Below are 12865 nucleotides of genomic sequence, written 5' to 3' on the forward strand. Positions count from 1 at the left end.
ATTGTATATCAGCAAGAACCGAGGAAAAGCTACATAGATTTGTCAAAATCCTTCGTACAATAGAATTGTGATTTTGGTTGATCCGTTTATCCGATTTTCGATCCGGACACAGTACCGTACTCCTCTCACCGACAGCTACAACTGGACGTAAGTTTTATTGAGTTCTGTTATCATTTGAAATTATGATATTGGAGAAATTATTATTTGATCATTATTAAGTGTTCTGGGAATACTACACATCATATAATCGAAACCGGATCGAAGAACAGACTGATTATGGAATTGATATGATTTTCTGATTATATTGATTGAAAATCGGACAGAATTGAATTATGGATTGATTACAGACTATATCGGATATGTGTTATGATTTGTAATTGATATCTTTTGATATTGTATTGACGGGAATACTGAGATTGTGCCATTATGCCGTTGATTTGAATTTTATTCCAGACTAATCAGATTCAGTGGTAAATTGAGAATGGAATATTGATATTATGATTCTCGATATATCGTTTCAGATTTACAGAGATAGTCTTGAGTTCAGAACTGATATTGTTTCAGACCGGGACTACAAACGAAAGGTATAAGTCAATGTGGTATTGGGAGATCGACTTGAGTCAGTTTGGACTTGAGTTTCCCTAAATCACATACTTTATTTTATTGCATTGATATTTGCATGCATTTGATTAATATACTTGTTCTCTTGATATATAGATAGCAGGTATTAGATTACTTGTTTTCTTGATATATAGACAGCAGGTATTAGTCGAGTAATCTCCTAACAGAAGTGCCTGATAGTGGCGGGATACGCACGGGCACATTGCACGATGTTACAGGATAGTGTATTGGCGATAGAGCCAAAGTCTGTCACCGGAGGATTGGCTATCGATGTGGATAAAATTTGAGTTTCTTCTATTACTGTCGATCGATATCGTATCGGTGTGGATAGAATTGGAGCTTCTTCTATTACTGGTGATCGATACCATATCGGTGTGGATAGAATCAGACCTTTTTCTATTACTGGTGATCAATACCTTATCGACGTGGATAGAACTGGAGTTTTTTCTATTACTGTTGGTCGATATAGGAATTCTAACTTCTGGAAACCGGGATCCCTAGACTAGGATTGAGACTAGTCTAAATGGTGTAGCTACGAGTATTGTCGACAGTTTGATATTCGTTATGCTTCAAATTTTGATATATATTGCTGTTACTTGTTACATGCTTTATATTTGTTTATATGATTGCATGTTTCGTTGATTTATACTGGGATTTATTCTCACCGGAGTTATCCGGCTGTTGTCTTGTCTGTATGTGTACATGACAACAGGTGGGACAGGTTCAGGGTTGAGAAGATGAAGAGAGATCGTGATTAGAGTGGAGATTCCGGACTTGGATTAGAGATAGGGTTGGACACTTGATATTAGCTGTTAAACCTTAGTTGAATAAATGTATGTGATACAGGATTTGTATTTTATATACTGAGATGTATATATGTGTTTATGTCACTACGTTCCGCATTATTTTAAAAAAAAAATTAGACCCTGTTATTTATAATTGATTAATTAGTCCCAATGATGATTAAGAACATGATTAGCGTCCGGGTCCCCACACCCCCTATCAGTTTCAGTACGACTATCTTCAGCCGGGGGATACGGCCGGAGTACCACCGTCGGAACACGATGACGAGGAGCCTTGATCAGGGGAGTGTACTGTTTCCCCTTCTCTTTCCCATTTTTTTTCTACTGCATTATTTGTGTTTTCGTATTATTGTTCGTTCGGTCAATTATTTTGCATTGCTAACTTTGTTCTACATCTCTATGTTTGTTTTTGTGTTTCTGTATGTTTGGTGCAATGGGGACATTGCACACCCTTAGTATGAGGAGGTCATCTAGTCAGTTGATGCTGACATTAGTAAATTGGTAGCCAGTGATGATTTTGGGTTAAACGAACAGCATATTACTTAGTCTTACCACTCGTTATGAATACCCCAGTGAATTGAAAATTTCCATATGCGCACATAGTGGGTGTTATTAGTAGTGTAAACGACAGTCGAGTTTAGGACTCTGTGGGAGAAACTGGAAAAACATGAGATGCAAGTCGAACTTGAGTGAATTTTTGTTGACAGTCGTGACCGACCAGTGACATGAAATAGAGTAGATCACTTGAGTCCACCGGAATAACTTTCGTCCCAATTTTGCATAACACCTCAAGAGTTATCCCTAAGCCAAATAAACAAACGTTCCATATACTCAAAACCTAGGGAGTACACTTGAGAAAATTATGCACTAAAAAAAAAATTAGTGTTGTGAATGAAAAAAGGGGATGTAAGGTGTGGGGGAGCCAAAAAGGGATGAAATCATATCCCAAGGCTAAATAGATGGAGATGTAAGGCGTTGAGGAATGTCAGATAAAAAATTTTGACAAGTGCATAATGAAAATGATCAGTGTACGCCCCATCTTTTTGAGCCGTTTGAAACCTCATGATATTGACTCCCTAATTCCTGTTGTACAACCTTGAAATTTTGTCTCTTTGTGTTCACTTTGTGTTCACTTGCATTGAACTGTTGATTTTGTGACTCGCATGATTTGCGAATAAAACTGTCTGAAGCACGAGCTAGTGAGACCCACAGCACACACACGACCACACTTTCTGGTCAAATCAAAATGCTATAAGGTTCTTTAAAAGGGGTATTGATGAACGTTGGGATTTGACTAATTGAATGTGGTTCACAAACCCGCTGAGGCAGGAGATGTCAGTTTGCTACTTCACATTCAGTTTCGTTATTTTAATTCTTTCATTTTGTGTTTGTTTCGTATTTTGGTTGTGGTTTGTAACCTATTTTGCTTGAGGGCAAGCAAAAGCTAAGTATGAGGGGGTTGATAGGTGTGGTTTTTACGCGCTTTATTGCATTAGTTTTAGTTATGTTTGCATTGTGCATGCATGCATTTCATTTACATTTTGTTCATTTTAGAGCAATCATTTGCATATTATCATGTCTCACTGTTGGGTGATGAATTTGCAGGAAAAATGGTCGGAAAACCAAAAATGGAGCAAAGTGTACAAAATAGAAGGCAATGGACAGAATGAGCGACGCCCGAGCGGTAATTTTCTACCGCCCGGGCGCGAAAGATGAACATCTGCATAACTTGACAGAAAGGTCGGCGCTCGGTAGGTAATTTTCTACCGCCCGGGCGCGAGAGATGTCTTACGAAGGCCAAGTTACAGAAGAGTCGGCGCTCGAGCGGTAGTTTTCTACCGCCCGAGCGCGAATTCCGCACACAACCCAAGCAAGTTTACAGAAGGTGTGGTGCTCGAGCGGTACTTTTCTACCGCCCGAGCGCCACCTATTTTTGGAAAAATATCATGCGCGATTCCTTGCCTTATTGGAGGGAGGTGGATGATATGGAAAGCATTTTTGGACGACTTTTGGGGGATTGAGGGAATTTGCAGCAGCGACAAAGAGCTTTGGAGAGAATTTGGCGCTTGGATTGAAGATTCGCGATTTCCGGGCGTCGTTCTTTGCAGATTTCGTCACGTCTAGTAACTCAAGTTTATTTTCTCTTATTTAATTATTGTTTTGTTGTTTTAGTTATGAATTCTAGTAGCTGAGCCTTTAATATTTGTTGGGATTTAAGGGGATCCTACCCCAGACTTTGATTTAGATAATATATAGTTCGATTGTTGATTTGTTCTTTATTATACTTCTGTTTGAGCGTGTTGTTGAAGCGTAGCTAACTTTAATAACAAATTTTATATCGTGAGTGAGTTCGAGAGAATAATTTGTGATAGGAACAAATAGTATAATTCACGGATCTACAATTTACATAGATATATGAAATTGGATACGTGCCGATAGTCATAGTCCTAAGGGTCGAAAACTAGGGGGTTTTATGGATCGAAATGCGATTCACTCTTGATAAATAATTAAAGACATTTAATTACTTCATTGAGTTGAATTAGTTTGGCATAGCTCGAGAGAGTGTGTTCAATAGAATAGGAAATCCTGTCGGAAGCATATAATCAGTATCGAACTAATTAATTAATTAACGAGGGGTAGGTGAACCGATATTCCCAACAAATTCATTTCTCATTGAATTTTACTCAATATTTTAGACATTAACTCACATTCGTCACTCATAGAATTATTTTAATTGCATATTTATTTGAGCATAGTAGTGTTAAAACAATCAAATCAATTTTCGTCGCTAAATGTTCACTAACTGAAAATAACAATTGTTAAATACAGTCTTCAGTGGAACGATACTCGTACTCACGTACACTATACTATTACTTGACATCGTGCACTTGCGATAAATTTTGAGCATACAAAACCATATTTTTATTGGGGATTTTGAGGTGCAAGTTTTTCTCGATCAATAAGCTATAACTCTGTCATGTTGCATCAACACTGTGGCCAGACCTAGCCTCGAAGCATCTGTATATACCACAAACTCACCTTGCCTCGATGGCATAGCTAGAACTGGTGCTGTGGTCAATGCTTAATTCAGTCTATCAAAGCTCTCCTAGCACTCTGCTAACCAGATAAACCTGTCATTCTTTTTCTTGAAGGCGGTCATAGGAACCGCAATAGAAGAGAAGCCCTAAATACACTTCATGTAATAACCAGCCAATCCCGAAAAGCTACGGATCTCTATCATGCTCTTAGGCACTGGCCAATCTCCTTCAGCCTCAACTTTGCTGGGGTCGACCTCTATGCCATCCCATTATACAATGTGGCCCAAGAATGCTAATCTATAAAGCCAGAGCTCGCAATTACTGAACTTGGCATAGAGTCGTGTGTCCTGTAGAGTCTACAGTACGGTCCTCAGATGCTGAATATGCTCCTCTCGGCTCCTCAAATATCATCTATAAAAACTATGACAAACTGATCTAGATATGACTGAAACACATAATTCATGAGATCCATGAAGATTGCTGGTGCATTCGTCAAACCAAAGGGTATCACCATAAACTCATAGTGCCCATAGCGCGTCCTGAATGTTGTCTTATGCACGTCAGTTTTTTGAACCTTCAGCTGATGGTATCCGGATCGGAGGTTTATCTTCAAAAATACCGATGCTCCCTGAAGCTGATCAAAAAAATCCTCAATCCTCGGCAGTGGATATTTGTTCTTGATCGTGACTCTGTTCAGTTCTCGGTAATCAATGCAGAGCCGCATGCTGCGATTTTTCTTCTTGAAAAATAGTACCGACGTGCCCCAAAAGCTAGGGCGAAAGAAACCCTTATCTAGCAAATCCTGTATCTGATCTTTCAACTCCTTCATCTCTGTAGGTTCCAGTCGATAGGGTGCCTTAGAGATAGGCACAGTACCTTGCATAAGCTTGATAGAGAAATACACCTCTCTGTCTGGTAGAATGCCCGCAACATCGTCAGGAAAAACACTAGAGAAATCTCTGACCACCTCAGCGTCCTCTAGCTTCTGACTGGCTAGCTCAGGCACTAATACAATACTGGCTAAAAAAGCCTGAAATCTCCTCTTAATGAGTTTCCTCGCACACATGCGGGAAATGATGTGAGGCATCTGCTGGTGTCTGGCTGCCTCGAAAATAAACGGCTTACCGCTGGACGATCGAACAGATACTGATTTTTTTTTGCAAGTCTATGACACTTCCGTTCAAGGAAAGCCAGTGCATACCCAATTGTTGGAACATTTCATGTTCTCAATCTTGATTTTAATGTTAACAAAATTGTTATTGTGTTTTTAACATATTTTTACTCAAGTTTGAATTTATTAACACAAGAAGCAACTGGAACTGAATTATGCACAAACTAAATTTTTGGCAAGCTTCGGTATTTTCATTATATCTCTCAACTAGATGATTCAAATGACAATCTGACAACCTAATTGATCAGAAAACTCAATTTTAAACAAGTCGTATTTCACGTCAATTGGGCAAATTCGGATGTTATCAAGGTCTAACCGATCGCTGAATTACCAAACTGATTGCACGAAAACAACAATGAGTTGGGTTTGAGCAGTTGTGGTATTTCGGCCATATCTCGCAGCTCGGTTATTGGAATGAAGCGATTCAGTATGCGTTGGAAAAATAAGACGACGATCTACAAATAATCTTTAGAAGTCAAAGTATAAATCGAAGCTTAAGATGTTGATAAATGACGATGAAGCTACTGGTTTTGCACAAAGTGAAATCAGCCTAGCTGATTTCAGCTGACCAACTGAACTGAACTGAACCAGCTGCTGCTGACCAACTGAAATGAACTGAACCAGCAGCTGACCAACTGAACTGAACTCTGCTACTGACCAACTGAACTGAACTGAACCAGCAGCTGACCAACTAGACTGAACTGAACCAATAGCTGACCAACTAAACTAAACCACCTGCTGACCAACTGAAACTGAACCAGTTGAATTGAATCAGACCAGTTGAACTGAACAAAACCAACTGAACCAGCTGAACTTAACCGAACCAGCAGCTGACCAATTGAAATAAACTGAACCAGCTGCTGACCGGTTGAAATGAACGATCAGTTAAGTTGACCAGTTGGAAAAATGTCTAGCAAGACGAATTTGACCGTTGCAATTTCAGTAACAGTACAGAAACTTTACGAACTGTCATATTCTTGTGTCTAACGTATATATCATTGTTGGAGCTTATAAATATAACATCTAGAAGATCAAACAAGAGCTTTTGAAGAGAATTCAAAGCATGAGCAGTTAGCATGAAGAAATCAGCTAGTTGAAAGCACAAGCCCTTGTGTGAGGATACATTTGAGATGTACACTGTAAAGGATAAATTTCTCACACACAATCACTCACACATATACAAGAGAGTTGAATTTCAAATATTAGTTTAGTGAGTCTTTACACAAAGACGTAAAACATTGTGTTTGTAGTCTTTGCATATGAGACATTAAACAATCTGCTGATTGTGAGGTGAAACCTACAATCTTGAGTGCTAGGAGTTCAAGTTGGGTGCTGCCCTTCCGGAGTGGGTTGGTACAAAGAGTTGTATAAATCAAAGTCTTCTAGTGAATCCTACCCAAGGGGAAGAAAGGGTGACGTATGAAGTCTTCGAACATCCATAAACAAATTCGTGTCTATTTGTTTATTGCATTACTCTTCATTCCCACTATTTTTAAAGAAGCATTGTTGAAGCATTTTATTTGTTCTTCAAATACCAAAATATTGCATACCAAGTGTTTGAGAAAATGCTTCAACCAAAATATTTTTAATCATTCAACTTACATATATTTTAAATGTTTTACAAAATGTTTAACTGGTTTCTACGAAGGATTATTTCTAGTGTCTTCCGCTTGGTTTGAAAACCAAACTCGATTTAATTCATCGGTGTTCAATATTTCAAGAACCGAGCTATTGTAGCTCAACGATTGATCCCCTTAATCAATCATGTCAATTGGTATCAGAGCGGGTTGTTCTTGAAAGAAAATTGAAACTGATTGTGATGTTTAAAATTTAAAAATTTTAGTTTTTTTAAACATATATATGCAAAACCGAATTTTCGTGCAGCTTGCAGCGACCGTGGAAAAAATGACAAATCTCCTTGCTCGAGTGTCCAAACGACAAATAGATTTTTGCTTTGCAAACTAGACTCATAGAGGATTACAACTGTATAAAATTTTCAGCCTATTTATGCTCGAGAAAGGCAGTTTATTCGTTGAAGGCAGAGCATATGTGCTCCAGCAGAAAATGAGCCATGGAGAAAATTGGTTAGTTATCCTTCTTCTTTTATTATTTTCAAATTTTCAGAAATATAGGGGGAGAACTCATTAAAATTTTAATGGAGAGATTATTTTTAAATATTGAGGGGGAGAAATTTTTGTGCTTAAACTATTTTGAAAATATGATTTTTTTGATTCACACAAAAGGGAGAGAAATATGTTAGTTGAATCGATTGTTTATCCAAGTTTTGTGACCATCAAAAAGGGAGAGATTGTTGGAACATTTCATATTCGCAATCTTGATTTTGATGTTAACAAAACTTGTTATTGTCTTTCTAACATATTTACTCAAGTGTGAAGTTAATAACACAAGAAGCAAACTGGCACTGAATTCTTGACAAACTGAATTTCTAGCAAGCTTTTGTATTTTTAAGATATCTCTCAATGAGATGATTCAAATGACAATCTGACAACTATCCTAATCAGAAAACGCAATTTCAAAGAAGTCGTATTTCACGTCAGTTGGGCAAATTCGGATGTTATCAAGGTATAACCCATCGCTGAATTACCGAAATGATTGAACAAAAACAACAATGAGTTGGGTATGAGCAGTTGCGGTATTTGGGTCATATCTCTCAGCTCGTTTATTGGAATGAAGCGATTCAGTATGCGTTGGAAAGATAAGACGATGATCTACAAATCATCTTCGTAAGTCAAAGTCTAAATTGAGGCTTAAGATGCTGATGAATGACAATGAAGCTACTGGTTCTGCACAAAGTGAAATCAGCTAGGCTGATTTCAGCTGACCAACTAAACTGAACTGAACCAGCTGCTGCTGACCAACTGAAATGAACTGAAGTAGCAGCTGACCAACTGAACCGAATCAGCTGCTGACCAACTAAACCGAACTAGTTGAACTTAAAATGAACAAAACCAGTTGAACTGAACCACACCAACTGAACCAGCTGAACTAAACCGAAACAGCAACTGACCAACTGAACTGAACTGAACCAGCTGCTGACCAGTTGAACTGAACAACCAGTTGATTGACGAGTCGGAAAATTGTCCAGCAAGACGAATTTGACCGTTGCAATTTCAGAAACAATACAGAAACTTTACAAACGGTCATATTTTTGTGTCTAATGTATATATCATTGTTAGAGCTTAAAAATATAACATCTAGAAGATCAAAAAAGATCTTTTGAAGAGGATTCAAGGCATGAGTAGTTAGCATGAAGAAATCAGCTAGTTGAGAGCACAAGCCCTTGTATGAGGATACATTTGAGATGTACACTGTAAATGATAAATTCCACACACATATACAAGAGAGTTGAACTTCAAATATTTGTTGAGTGATTCTTTACGCAAAGACGTAAAACATTGTGTTTGTAGTCTTTGCATATGAGATATTAAACAATATGCTGATTGTGAGATGCAACTTACAATCTTGAGTGCTAGGAGTTCTAGTTGGGTGCTGCCCTTCCGGAGTGGGTTGGTACAAAGTGTTGTGTAAATCAAAGTCTTCTAGTGAATCTTTGCCAAGGGAAAGAAGGGGTGACGTAAGAGCATTTGAAGTCTCCGAACATCCATAAACAAATTCATGTATATTTTTTATTGCATTATTCTTCATTTCCACTGTTTTTAAAGAAACATTGTTGAGGCATTTTACGTGTTCTTCAAATACCAAAATATTGCATACCAAGTGTTTGATAAAATGGTTCAACCAAAATATTTTTAATCATTCAACTTGCATATATTTTAAATGCTTTACAAAATGTTTAATTGGTTTCTACGAATAATTATTTCGAGTGCTTTCCGCTTGGTTTGGAAAAAAAAACTCGATTTAATTTAACGGTGTTCAATATTTCAAGAATCGAGCTATTGTAGCTCAACGATGATCCCCCTAATCGATCATGTCTCCAATATAATATGAAACTCCGGCAATAGTAGCACAATCAAGTCTGATTGCACATGAAATTTATGTAGCCGAAGCACCAAACCCCTCACTAACTGATAAGTGAACATCTGATCCCCGGATGGAATCCATACTCTGAACCCTGAATCCAATGTCACTGGTATGATACCTAGTCGTTGAATGAACGTCTCGGATATAAACGAATTTGTAGATCCTGAATCTAGCAATGCGTAGCTACACATGAAATATATATCCTTTCTGCGACAAAATATACCATCAAATTTGTTCACGTTGAAACTAAAGAATTTTTTTTTTGCCAGCAATTATCCCAAACTGCTTGAAATTACTAATTTAACCCCAATTATTCCTCAAAAATTTCGAATTTAAACCTCAAAACTACAGAAATTGCAAATTGGCCCTTATAGTTTTGAAATTTACATTTTTGACCCTATACAATTTTCAAAAATTGCACCTTATAACCGTAAAATCCTCGGAAACTAAGAATTAATTCCCAAAATTCAGAAAATTCGTAAATAGTCCCTTAAAATTCAATTTTTTTTTCAAATAGGTCCTCATATTATCGGCTATTACAATTCGATCCTTAAAAGTCTCAATTCACAAAATTTAATCCTTAAATCCAACTAGGTAGAACATGCATCCTACATAAATTCTACGTTATCAAACCCATAATTCAATTCTCATACCGAACACATAATCCATGCAATCAAACAATAAATCAAAATCTTAAACATAAGGGTTACCAGTAATCAACGTAGAATCTTGATCCGTCTAAGCCTCATCGGCATGCATCACATATGCCCTGCAGTAGTGGGGCCCTTGTTCCAAGGGTAGTCTGTCGCCTTGTGACTCTCCTGTCCGCATGTGAAGCATCTGTAGGTCCCCCATAAACACTTGTCGAGGTGGACCCTGTTGCACTGCATGCATTGCTGATGATCCTCTGGCTTAGGCTCCCTTGGCACCTGCATTGGTCTCTGCTGTTGGGGCCTCCTAACCTGTCCCTAGGGCTTCTGCTGCCCCTGCTGTCTCAGTGGCCCGGTAAACTGCTTTTTCTGCGGCTGGGAGCTGGACTGTGCCGGATTCCGCTTCCACTGCATCTCAAATTCAATGTCCCTCAAGGCCTGCTCCGCCTGAAAAGCACATGCAGTGGCCTCAACGTAGCTCACCAATCTTATCAACATCACGTAATGACGCAAAGTCGTCCGTAGTCCATCCATAAAATACCTCAGCTTATGGGCTTCATCTCTGGTAATCATGGGCACAAAATGACAGCCCCTATCAAACTTCCAGATGAACTCTGCCACAGATGAGTCCCCCTGCCAGAGACTCATGAACTCCCTCGTCAGGCGACCCCTGACATGAGCTGTGAAATACTTACCATAGAACGCCTCCTTGAACTGATCCCATGTGAGGGTAGCTAGGTCCAGTCCGTGCGTTGCTCCCTCCCACCAGAGGGAAGCATCATCTCTCAACATATAAGTGGCGTAGCTGACCCGATCGCCATCCATCATGTCCAAGTACTGAAAATGAAGCTCCAAGGATCGAATCCAACCCTCTGCCAGGAATGGATCTGTGGTGCCCCCAAACTCCTTCGGGTTGAGCCATCTAAACTGCTCATATATATCGGTCTGAGGTCAGGGAGTCTGCTGCGCCTGCTCCAAAATCCTAGCCATACCATCCTGTACACGGGTATCTGCATCCATCGGCGGCGGCAGCTAAACATGTACTTAAAATCATAAATCATGTAATCATGCAGGTGATGACAGTAAAAATATTTAAAATATAAAAGTTTACAGACTTGAGGCTTGAAGACTGAGCTGCAGAAGCTGGCGATGGCACAACCCTATACAAGACCCTTGCTCTGATACCAACTGAAACATCTACTGCTTATAATACTACCAATAAATTTTTTTTAAAAAAACTAAGTTCGAAAATTTAAAGTTCTTGCATGCATGCACTACTTCTGAAAAATACACCTTTTAAATATAATCAGTTATCAAATAACAGATAAAATACTGCAGTTTAAAATTTGCAAACTGAGCCCTCTACCATACATGAACAAAACAAAATGAGTAAAATCTTGAAAATCATCATCATAACATAGTAACGTATAAAACTTATCATGTCTACTCAAAACTTGTAAAAACGTGATGTGCTGAAAAGTGTGGTCCTCAGGTCGTGTGCACACATCCAGTCCTGCCGACTTAGAGTTCGGCACCTCCAGTCTCCTCCTCAAAATACTCACCTGCATCATACACACCTAGTGAGTCTAAAGACTCAACACACCTGTACTGATAATAACAAATACCCAACATGCAACATTGAAATATACGGATAGCAACATATGTTTCATGAACTTAAAAGCATAAACATAAACATGTCATGAGTAATCATATTGAGTCAAAACAGCTCATCGTAATATCATATACATAAGCATTAACTTTAATTGAATTCAGCTCTTTAGTTGTGACTTTTGTATCAGCTCTATCATATCAGCTCTATTCAATTGATCCATTTACGTATAACCGTGGTACTCGACGGCTGTCGGACCTCAGTGACAGTATTACCCATCCACTGGACCTAGGCCTCATCATCATCGTTTACATATATCGTCAGTCACAACCAAATCACATCCTTCAAAAACATCATCATTTTTATCACTTAACAAAATCATGCATATACATAATTTTACTTAAAACCAAGCATGCAACATATTTTGTTCATAATTTCATTAAAATCATATACATGATACATTAATTTTAAAAATAGGATAAATCTGTGCTCAGGGCACTACTGGCACAAAAATATCGACTCGGGTGCAAAATGAGCATTTTGCCCATGGAAACCCAAAATGAGCATTTTGCCCATGGACCTCTACATTTCGGCCCGAAACTTACCAAACTCCTCAAAACATCCAAAAACATATTTTTTAAACATTTCTAAGAAATAAACTAGAGCCCGTTACAAACCTCAAACGATTCGTTTAAAACTTGGACCGGGGTCCAAGTTTTAACCCGAATCAACTCGAAACTTAACCAATTTTTTCCCAACCCAAGTCATGTCTTAAATATACTAGAGCATCCCCTAAACCCAAAATTCCACACCCCGTAAGGACCCCAAACATCTGCTGAAAGTTGCTGAAAAAATATGCAAGATCACTCCTCGAAACCCTAGACACCCACCTTCCATAATTTCGATCCTAGCCCACAACCGACGGGACCAGCCACGCACCAGCCCCCTCCTAGCCTACCTTAGGACTCTAC

Source organism: Primulina eburnea, chromosome 16 (assembly GCF_022965805.1).
Source record: "Primulina eburnea isolate SZY01 chromosome 16, ASM2296580v1, whole genome shotgun sequence".
In the NCBI taxonomy this organism is placed as follows: Eukaryota; Viridiplantae; Streptophyta; class Magnoliopsida; order Lamiales; family Gesneriaceae; genus Primulina; species Primulina eburnea.